A 12,042-nucleotide genomic window follows, 5' to 3' on the forward strand; every position below is an offset into this window, starting at 1 on the left:
CTGGTCTTGAAATCCTGACCTCAAGTGATTTGCCCATCTCAGCCTCCCAAAGTTTTGGGATTACAGGCATGAGTCACTGCACCAGGTCAGCTCTACAATTTAGATGTGACTGTGTTGTAGTGTTGTGTTCTATCATAGACTTGAGAAAATTGGAGAGAGAGATATATATACACATATATATAATTAATATGTGTAATATATGTAATATAATACTTATATATAATACTTATATATTACATATATTATATATTACATATTTATATATAATATTCTTCCCAGATGCTATGGTCTGCTGCTGTTTAAGACTTCACCTACGTAAAGCTGGAAAAGGAGAGAATAATGGCATGGTACCTTCATATCTGAAGTTACACTGAGATATAGATGAGGGTATTGTCTGTTCGTGTGTGTGTGTGTGTGTGTGTGTGTGTGTGTGCGCGCCTGTCTGTCTTTGTGTCAGCATGGGCACATCCAAGTAAATCCAAGTGACAAAGTGGAGATAGGACAAAGAAAATGTATCAATAAAAGGATGTATCAGTAAATTATGGAAAGGAGAGAACCTACACAATTTAGTCCTACAGATATGTCAAATGAGTGTTGAACGAACGAATCAACAAGATACGACAACGTGGAATTTATTGCTAACTCTACTGAGTAAGAGTCTTGTAGGGGGCAAAGCAAGGTCTGACTCCTTGAGATTTTGGAGTCTGGCTTAAGGCAGATTTTTTAGTGTGGGGGTTTGATTGGGATGGAGTAAAGATCTTGGAATAATAGGTTTGGATTGGTAGAAACAACAAAGTGGGGATTTTGAGGTGAGAGTTTCAAAGAGTGTTAGAAAGTAAATAGACCACTGGCAATTTTTTTTTTTTCCTTGAGATGGAGTCTCACTCTGTCGCCCAGGCTGGAGCACAGTGGCAGATCTCAGCTCACTACAAGTTCTGCCTCCCGGGTTCATGCCATTCTCCTGCCTCAGCCTCCTGAGTAGCTGGGACTACAGGTGCCCGCCACCACACCTGGCTATTTTTTTTTTTTTAATTTTTAGTAGAGACAGGGTTTCGCTGTGTTAGCCAGGATGGTCTCGATCTCCTGACCTCATGATCCGGCTGCCCCAGCCTCCCAAAGTGCTGGGATTAAAGGAGTGAGCCACCATGCCCGGCCACCATAGGCACTTTCTATTGAACAGTGAATGGGCCAGGAAATCCCTGGAATGAATAACAAAGTTAATCACAATCTTTATCTTCCTGGGCAAGAGTCTCCTGGAAGAGCAAAGTCATGTTGATGCAGACATAGTGATAACAGATCCTACATTTACAATCTCTGCAAACTAGCAAATCATTTACCATCTGTATGTCTCATTTTCCCCATCTCTAAAATGGGAATACCTTTTACCTTGCAGCTTGCCTGTAAAGACTAAACGAGGTATTTGTTAAGTTCTAGGCATAGTACCTGACATAAAACAGGTCTTCAACAAATACTTATTTTCCTTCCCTCTTCCCTAATTTCTGACTCTCACTCCAAGGATTCAGCCAGCTTTTAAATCTACCTCACGAGTTGCCTCTTTCCACTTTCCTGTCTCCGAGGACAGCTGTCAATAATGACACAACCCTCCCAAATGTGTTTTGCTGGGTGTTGTGGGAAATAAGTACATGAAATCTTTTCATTTTAAACTTTTAGTTTCAATCACTGTGGGGGAATAGAGGTGAAGAAATTGTACAAGTTCCAAATAACTCAGGAAATGCATGTCCTAGTTATTCCCAGGTTTATTGACACATCCAAGCTAGGCCTCTCTTTATTTCTCCTGGCCAACTTATTTCTTAGAAGTGTCTCATATTATTTTCATATTTGTATTATATTTTTATTCATTTTTTAAATTTATATTTTTTAGTGACTGATAACAGCTTAATATGCCACCTGTTGTAAAGTAATGTGCATATCAGATGAGAGGCTGTGTATACAGATTGACAGTGACCAGACCATGTATGAAAATAGAACTCTGACCAGCAGCCTCTGCAACAATCAGTTCAAGAAGTCAAACCGTGACTTTTGCAGTAATTGCAAGGCCCAAAATAGTCAAGACTTGCTCAACAACTGCCAGATTCCCTAATTTTTTCTCTGTCCCCAACTCAGAACAACTCACAGAATAGGAAACATATTTCCCAAACCAGTCATACAAAATGCCACATTTCTAATTAGCACACCTCCAGCTTTTCTTTGCCAACTACTTCTAATCACAGCACACATACAGTCTTCCTTTTCTTCTTTTTTACTTTTTTGCTATAAAGCTTTACCATTTCCTGGCCTGTCTTTCAGTCGCTACCAAATGCAAGTGATGGTGGCTGACTCCATTGTTGTAGCAAGCTCTGAATAAATAGCCTCTGCTTGTTCTCATTTAGGTATTCTTTATTCCAACACAACAAGCCTTCCACAAAAGCCAGAGTCCACAGTCACCTTCAGATATCCACTTGCTGAACAGATCACTCATATGGGAACACCTGGTTTCCTCTTATTCTTCCAGCACTCAATGGAAAGTGCACTGAATCGGAGCAAGCCACATGCCTCCCCACCAGCTTGTGCCAGAAGCCAGGGATTAACATGTAATGATTTTCATCACCCCAGTCTGCAAAGTTTATGTTGAAGACTCACTGTTAGATCCTCTGAGTTCAAAAATTTATCTCCAAAGAGTAGGCCTCAGGCACCAGAGCACAATTAGGTGGCAAAGAAATTTAGCTGCTCAACAAAGTACCTGATCCCCTGCTCACTGAAAGTCAGGCCATAAAAATAATGACAGGACAATGCACTGGATTTCAGACCCCATTTTAGTTGGCCAGAAGAACACCCATGTGCCTTCTTAACTTTGAATAGATTTTATGAGTCTGTGTGAGAAAGAGAGATTTAATTCTCAGAGAAATCCTATGACATCAATAGGTGAGAAAACCGAGTTCAATGACAAGAGCATACCCACAGCCAAGCAGAAACTATCTGGCTGCTAAAGGCCAAGTACATATTGCCCGATTCTGTTCTACCCTAAAGAAGTAGATAGTGTGTTTCCCAAAGAACAAGTTCACATGAGAAAACCAATGTCAAGCTCATGGAAATGTGAGTCATATTAACATTCGTTCAACTTAGGAATTTAATTAGCTCTTCCTGAGTGCCAAATACAGCAGGGGATCTGTATGGTATTTTACTGCTGTTACGGCCCTTATCACATTGCTCTGTAATCATCAGATGTCTTTCAGTCTCTCCTTGGTGTTAGAGACCAAGGTTTTTTGTTTTTTGCTTTTTTGTTTTTTGTATCCTAAATCTTAACACACTTTGCAGCACATTGCGGACAGACAGACTATAAATGTTTGCTTAATGAATGTGGAAATTTTGTGAGGAATTCAAGAGATTTGAGACAGAGGGCTATGTTGCCACAAAGTAACTGTGAAAATCAGGTCAGCTAACCTATCTGGCACTGAGACAGGAGAGTTTCCCCTGAACCCCTCGTGGGACTTGTGACAGGGTTGGCTCATTTACTTGGCCACCATGCTCAAACCCCTTGTGGGAGGGGGAGCACACAGGTAAATGGGTGCAGGAGCTGCAGCAAACGCATTTGGGTATCGGTGAAAACAAACCCCATACTGGCCCACGGTAGCATCTGGGGTTTGCCCACAATCTCTGGAGCCCCAGAGGGCACGTATTACAAACAATGCTCTTTTGGCATTTGCCATCCGCAGACAGCTAAGTGTTAAACCAGCTCAGTGAAGGGTCAGGGTGACAGCCTTTTACACCCTGCCCTCTTGGTACTCAGGTTCTTGTCTGGCAGCCAGGAAGAATCGGGTCACATGGACTTGAAGGATAATGAATGCAAAGATTTTATTGAGTGGTGGAAGTGGCTCTTAGTGGGATGGAGAGCTGGAAAGGGGATGGAGTGGAAAGATAATCTTCACCTGAAGTTTGGCAAACTCCTCTCCAACCATAGTCTCCAATGTACAGCTGCCTCTTCTCTTCTCTCCTTCTCTGCCCATGCCACTCTGCTCCTCTGCCAGTGGAGTTTGGGTTTTTTATGGGCACAGGATACAGGGCACGATGGGCCAAAAGGCAACATTGAAGCGGGAAAATGGGGGTGTGACATTCTCATTTAGTGTCATGAGTCCAGGCTTGAGGGAGGAACTCTTGTCAGGGACCCCACACTTCTCTACCTAGTATTTCCCTACCCAGTCCCTATCAGCCCTGTTATACAATGTGGGACTTGCCCTAGATCAGTGCTTCTCAATCTTTTTTGTTTCATTATTATTCCCTAAGAAGTCACTCTGCTAAAAAATTCTACCACACCTATACTACATATAGGTTTATGGAATGTATTACACCTGTGTTTTATAAGACTTTCTTCATCTCCCATTTGATTTCTTAAATTTTACCAATTATCACAAATTGTACTTCAGCCTCCAGGGAGGTGAGGAGCCACAAGTCCATAATTTTGACAATAAAAACGATAGGATCAGGACAAACATGAAGCTTATTCTGATTATACATAATCAGATTCCTCCTCTTCTAAGAATATTGCCTTTGGATCAAGGAGCAGGGAGCAGGTAGAAATCTCACGGTACTGCTTTATGTTTTGGACTGTTTTTCTCCCAAGGGCCCCCATGCTTCTAGACCTCACTCAGAAATGATGTACAATAAAGGAGAAGCTGCCACTCATGAATCAAGTCCCGGAGTGAGCAAGCTAAAGCCTCTAACTGTGAACTCCTCAACAGGAACTCTAACATCACACATTTAATCTGAACGTCCTGATTTTTGCCCTAAGTATTTAAGTCTCTTGGCTTAAAATCAAGGAACAAGCATATACTTGACAGTAGATTTAATTAATAATTTGTGCCTGAATTTATTTATATTGCATTACAATTGAATAAAGATTAAAATAACGATTTGTCTCCTTCAATACAACATGCTATGCCGAAGTTATCTAGGCTCGTTTTTACATTTTTATGCAATAATATATTTCTCTGTTATTTGTTCTCCCCCCACCCCCCTTCCTCCATCCCTCAGAATTCTTCAGTACTTTCTCTCCTTCCCTCAGAATTCTCCAGTATGATTGATGGACAAATGAAGTCTACAACAAATCCAAGCTATATCATAATAGGTCATGAGGGAACATTAGAGTGATACTGACTTCAAAAATATCGCCATGGTAACTAGCAACATTTGGTTTTGAATGCAGTGAGAGAAAATGACTGTCTCAACAAACAAAAGAAAAAATATCAGTCAAGGATACAGAGTGATTTTGCCTTGTAACCTGATTAACAAAGCACTGTGTGAGGAGCCTCACTCTGTGGTAGCATTATCCTTCATTTCCTTGGCTTTGACATGAATAAACAGTAGGACAAGGAAAACAAACTAGGACTGGATAATAAGCTAATGAAAACTCCAGTTATAAAATGTAATATCTGGGGCTGGGTTGCCAGAGACTGGGCTTTGAGTGAAGAGATTTCGGTAGTCATTTACTAAAGGGTATGCTAAACCAGCAATGTTAAAACCCAGGTTTAGTCAATCTCTGTTAAATTTGGTTCAAGATAGTCACAGGTCCCTGCTGAACATCATTTCAAAGCCTACGCTATCCTCTCACCAGACTTTCCTAAATATACAAAGTCAAACTGATTCCCAGAAGGTTTTTTTTTTTTTCTTTTCAGATAATCTCTTCATCTCCCACCCAATCAGATGGGCTTTCCATACATTTTGTCCTGTTCAGCTTTTCAGATTTGGTTTTACAAATCATTAGAATACGCTTGTCATTAAAAGATGTATGTGCTGTTGCATATTTGATGATATTGTTTTGAAGTTAGAGCCATCCTGTTTGAAAACAGCAGTTTCCATAGGAACAGGTTTTCCAACTCGATCTTACAAGGAGAAGTATGTCATAAATAATTGGCAATGCCCTGAGGGAGCTGTTAAACACCCGAAGAAAGCCAAGAAAAGAAAAAGGAGAGAGATACCAGAGGACAACCACACAATGACATTCCGTAAGGGTAAAGCAAATGCTGTCTAAATACCCTTGATATTGATTGAGGTGATAAATTAAACTTTCAGATTCCAAATCAATACCTGAAATGCAGTGCTGAGTTAATTCTAGCGCAGAGTTAAAAGAAAAGTGGTCATAAATAAAAGACCAGATCACATTCAGTATTAATAACTCTATCCAGGAGTGAATTAATGGCACTCAGTTCCCTATTACATAAATTAAGATAAGTTAAGAAAAAAATAAAAAGAGCATATATTATTGTTCAATGAGGCTTTCTTAAATGCAAAGATTTCTCTTCAGGAAGAGCTACTCACCCATATGGAACTTGGCAGCCGGGACGCAGGAATCAGCCTGATGTTATGACAGAGACGGGGGAAGTGGCCACTTAGGCCCTTTGCTCTGGGCTCTTTTTTGCATAGAATGTTGATTTTTAATCTTATCTCTTCCTTTCATTTTCTCTCCAAGCCTGTTCCTCCCACTTTAATCTCTAGCTATAGCTCTATCTTTGCTGATTTCCCACAGGGAAAGATGTCACTTGGAATTTAAAACTAGCTAGAGGGAAACAAAAAGAAAAACCTATGGCCTGTATCTGGGATTCATGTGAAGTAAACAAACAAACAAAAAAATGTATGTTGGGCCAGACGCGGTGGCTCACGCCTGTAATCCCAGCACTTTGGGTCGCTGAGGTGTGTGGATAACCTGAGGTCAGGAGTTTGAGACCAGACTGACCAACACGGTGAAACCCCGTCTCCACGAAAAATACAAAGAGTCAGCCGGGCGTGGCGGCAGGCGCCGTAATCCCAGCTGCTCGGGAGGCTGAGGCAGGAGAATTGATTGCACCTGGGAGGCGGAGGTTGCAGTGAGCCGAGATCACGCCATTGCACTCCAGCCTGGGCAAAGAGATTGACATTCCGTCTCTTAAAAAAAAAAAAAAAAAAAAAAAAAAAAAAAAAAAAGTATGTTGGAGACCTAGAGTAAGTATGGAAAATGTAAAGCTATTCTTTGAGATACTTATTTAGGAGATCGCTCTGTAAGGACTCTGTTTACATGGACCCTCCCCAGCCTTTAGTTGAAAACTGACGAAAGATTTAGAACCTGATTGCAAGATGAGTTCCTCCTCCTCTTTCAGGCTCTGGTCGGTTCCCCAGACCTCTGCAGGGGCAGCTCTTCATCCAGTGAAATACTGGAGCCGCTCACACAGCCTCTTTCCTTACATCCCCTTACCATAGCTGTGGCAGGCCAGCTTATTTTTCAGATATAAATCTACTACATACTAGGATAATTCAACAAGAAAACAATTCAAAAGAATGGAGACCACATATCTCCAGACAAGTTTTCAAAGTCCATGATCATAAAAGGAAAACTCCCTAATCCCAAAGTTGTCAGAAGGTACCTGTCTTGTCCTAGCTTTGTTTCTCTGATGTCTTCATGTGGTGAATGTGGTTTACATGGAGTTAAGATGCAAAATTCTAGGTTTTAATCAAAGGAGTATGTTTGCTGTACTGCATAGAAAGGATCATTAAGCCCAAAGATTTTGGCAACAATTAGGATAACTCTTTTGCAGTTTACAGCCAGAGAAAGGGCAGGCAAAAGATCCCTTTGAAAATAAGTTGCCTGAATTAAAAAGAGAAGAAAGGAGGAGGAGAAGGAGGAGGAGGAAAAACATGACAAAAGTTTTTCAAAGTGTTTTGTAGGAAAACAGAACTTTCTTAAGTTTTCCATGATAAAGCCCAGAATATATGGTGGGTAAGAATGCTCTTTTAAAATCCAGAAACTAGGCAATTGCACACTATGTGGCTAAGAATTCCCTTAATTTACTCAAGTAAGTAGTGGGATAATGCATACACTGGCCTCAGAGAGAAGAGGATAAACCAGAGCAAATCATGAAGCAGATACTGTTTTTAACCACATAGGATTCAGAGTGCCATTATTTCTCAGAGAGAAAAGATTTGAAAATACATATTATTAAAATTAATTTTAAATAGTAATAGTAACTGGATATAATTTTCATACTATTTTATCCTAGTTTCCTTTGATGGACTCCTCAGCTTGCAGACCTCTAGATGGAGAAACCACAGCTTACTCTCTGTGATGGGCAATTTTATATATCAACTTACATGGGCCACAGATGCCTAGATATTTGGTTAAACATTATTTCTGGATGTGTCTGTGACAGTGTTTCCAGTTGATATTTGCATATGAATCCATAAACTGTGTAAAGTAGATTGCCCTCCCCAATGTGGATGGGCCTCATCCAATCCACTGAGGGCTTGCATAAAACGAAAAGGTAGAGAAAGGAGGAATTTGCAATCTCTGCTTAACTACTTGAGCTAGAACATCAGTCTTCTCATGCCCTCATACTGGGGCTTACACCACCAGCTTCCTGGGTCTCCAGCTTTCAGAAGACATATCATGGGACTTAGCCTCCATATTTGTGTGAGCCAATTCCTAAATATTATACACACACACACACAATGTACACATATATGTGCATCTATATATAGCGTATGCGTATATATGTATATATTTAAAACGTGTGTGTGTGTGTGTGTGTGTTTCTCTGGACAACCTTGTCCATTTTCCATGTTTATATCCACTTTCTAGAAAATGATATCATCTAGTTCAATGGTTTGTTGTTGTTGTTTTTGAGACAAGGTCTCACTCTGTCTCCCAGGCTGGAGCACAGTGGCGTGATCATGGCTTACTGCAGCCTCCACCTCCTGGCTCAAGCGATCCAACCACTGAGTAGCTGAGACCACTGGTGCGAGCCACCACACTTGGCTATGTTTTAATATTTTTTTGTAGAGACAAGGTCTCCCTGTGTTACCCAGCTGATCTTGAGAACTGGCCTCAAGGGATCCTCCCACCTTGACCTCCCAAAATGCTGAGATTATAGGCATGAGCCACTGTACTTGGCCCAGTTCAATGGTTTTAAATTATGTCTATACACTGAAAATTCAAAAATTTGTCTATTCCCTATGTTCTCTAGATTGTAGACTTGTATATAACTGCCTATACAATATATTCATTTGTACCTGTCATAGGCATCTCAAACTTACTATGTCTTAAAATGAACCCAATCTCTCCTACAAGTCTACTCCTCTCATCTTTTACATGTCAATAAAAGGCAACCTCATTCACCTAGCTAGGCCTGGAACTAGGTATTATCCCTGACATATTTCTCTCCCAAAATTTATATTCAGTCCATCAAGAAATCCTGCTGGTTCTTGCCTTCAAGTTAGATTCAGTATTCAATTGCTTTCTATAGCTTTCACCTTTACCTAGTGAGCCCCAATGAATCACATAGCTCCTTGAATCCATGCCCATTTGTAATATGACTTTGTGTCCGCCCCCTCCAACAGGTGGAATCTATTTCTCTACTTGTTGACCTAAGGTCAGGATTTATGGTAAATACAAGCTCTTATAAAAGGAACAGTAGATAAAATAGAAATCTTAGAGGTACTCCTGGAACTGGGGTTAATCAGAAGTCACCATGGCGAATTAGCATCCAAGGTGGAGTTGCTTTAGCCTCCACGCTAGTCCTTGAAAGTTGTAAGTTGCTTTGACCAAGACCAAGTTCAATGCTTCTCTTATGGAAAAGTACTCACATTATTCTTTTTGTTGTGCACTAAACTAACTGGTTTATTTATGAAATCACATTTTGACTTGAAAGCGTATCTGACAAACTACAGTTATTCAGAATTATTTGGAAGAATATTGTCCTTAAAAATGAACAAAGAACCTGTCACTTCAAGTATAAAAACAGACAGGATTTGATTCTGGTCATAAAATTTTGAGTTTACAAGGGAAAATTAGAATTTTGGAAAACTTGTATTTACTACTGTAAGGTACATAGCTTTCCAATGCTTAAGGACTATACTCACGAGAATGGTGGCAATATTAACAAATTGAATTTTTGTATATTATATAATAATATGCATCAATGTTTCGATAATCTGTATAACACAGGGAACCTAATATTTTCCAAATGACCAATGCATGATGTCCCAAAATAACATTCAAAGTGTAAGAGAGACCAATGGATTTTAGTGTAACAGAATATTAAAAGCACATTGATACGGTTGCAGATTTATCATTGCAACTTACCTTTAAGAATCTAACACCTGTAGAATTTTAGCATAGTATCAAAGAATATCTGTAATTATCTTTAAAAGCTAATAAAATACTTCTTATTGCCAAACATGTTTGTGTGAGGCTGACTTTTCTTAGAATACTTCAACCCATATAACCTATAACGATTGAATTCAGAAGCAGAGATGAAAATCCAACTAACTTCTAAGAAGAAAAGAAATCTGCAATAATTGCAAGAGATTTGCATTAAAAAGATTTTCAGCAGTTTAAAACAATGCCACTCACTAAAATTTTTTTGTTTTAGAAAATATAGGATTTTTTCATATAATGTTATTTATGCTAACATTCAATGAGTTTATTATTCTAAATGAATTAATAAATGGATGTTTTTAGCTTTTGTCAGTTTAATTTCCAATACATGTAATACATATTGATTAATATTGCTCACACAGAATAAAGTTTTCTGTATCCTCAATAATTTTTAAGAGGCTAAAGGAGTCTAGTGACCAAAAACTTTGAAAATTGATTATTTAAGAAATTCTGGTCTAGACTAGTAGGGGATGAAAGACTAATAGCCTCAGCCAACTTCCACACATGTATATCTGACTGTGTGAGGCCGATGAGCCCCCTGCTATCTTGACAACTGTCTGAAAATACACAAGTGAGCCATGAACATGCCAAGCACATTTCCACCTCAGGTCCTCTCAACTTGTACTCTGCTGGGAATGTGCTTTCTTCCAAACAGAGCTGGCTTGCTACCTCACTTGATTCTGGTGTCTGCTCAGATGTCACTTTATCAAAGATACCTTCTCTGGTTACTTTATATGAAACAGTGAATAGAACCTATCATTTTCTATCATGTTATTCTGATTTCATTTTTTTCTTTTAAATGTTAATTTTTCTTATGAAAACTTGTAAAGTACAGACAACAGTATAACAAACTCCTGATACACTCATTACCTAGATTTTTAATTAATAACATTTTAACATGTTAACTGAATCTATTTTCTTATTGACGAATTATTATTTAAAGAAATCTAGACATCATGACATTTTACTCATTTTATACCCTTCAGTATATGTCCCCAAAACATAAGGATATTTTCTTATATAACTACAGGATTGTCATCATACTTAACAAAATTAACAATTTTTAATACAATCGTATTTCCCAAGCTAACATAAAATGTTGTTATTGTTGTTGTTTTTTATTACAAATTCTTAAGGGTAATATTTATAAACTGTTAAAGATTTTAACACTTCCAAGAAAAAAAATGGCAGTTCTAATATTTCTGCATCTGCCACAATATTAGATAATACCAGTCTTTTTTATTGAATCTGTACTAATGGATATCTGGTAGTATCTCATTTTAGTGTTTTTATTTGAATGGTGAACAATGATGTCGAATGCTTTTCATGTGCTTATCATTCACGTCTTTGCGATGCACGATGCTTATTGGTCTTTTGTCAATTTTTTTCTTGCTGTTTTTGTCATTTGTCAGATAAACATTTTATGAATGTGTTATCACAGTGCCGCTCTATTTTCTTAAAGCTATCTCTGTTATGAACGGAAGTTTTAAATTTTAATAGTATCTAGTTTCTTATTTTTATGATGTTTACTTTCTGTGTCCTAAGAAATCTTTGCCTACTCCATTCACGAATACATTCTTCTATGTTTTCTTCTACAAGCTTTATAGTTTTGCTTTTATGTTCATTTTCAATCTCAAATTACTTTTGGTGTATGATGTGAGGTAAAGGTTGAAGCTCGTCTTTTTGCATATGTGTATCCAACTGTTCCATGTGTTGGAAAGACTTTTTCTTCTCTGCTGAGTTAGAGTAAGAAAACCATGGCTTGATTACTGTGGTATTTGTGCCAAAAATAATTACCTGAATCTGGGTTTGGTCATTAGGAAACATTAAATGGACCAAGGATGAATGTCATTTTACAGAAT

This window comes from Theropithecus gelada, chromosome 13 (assembly GCF_003255815.1).
Source record: "Theropithecus gelada isolate Dixy chromosome 13, Tgel_1.0, whole genome shotgun sequence".
Taxonomy (NCBI): domain Eukaryota; kingdom Metazoa; phylum Chordata; class Mammalia; order Primates; family Cercopithecidae; genus Theropithecus; species Theropithecus gelada.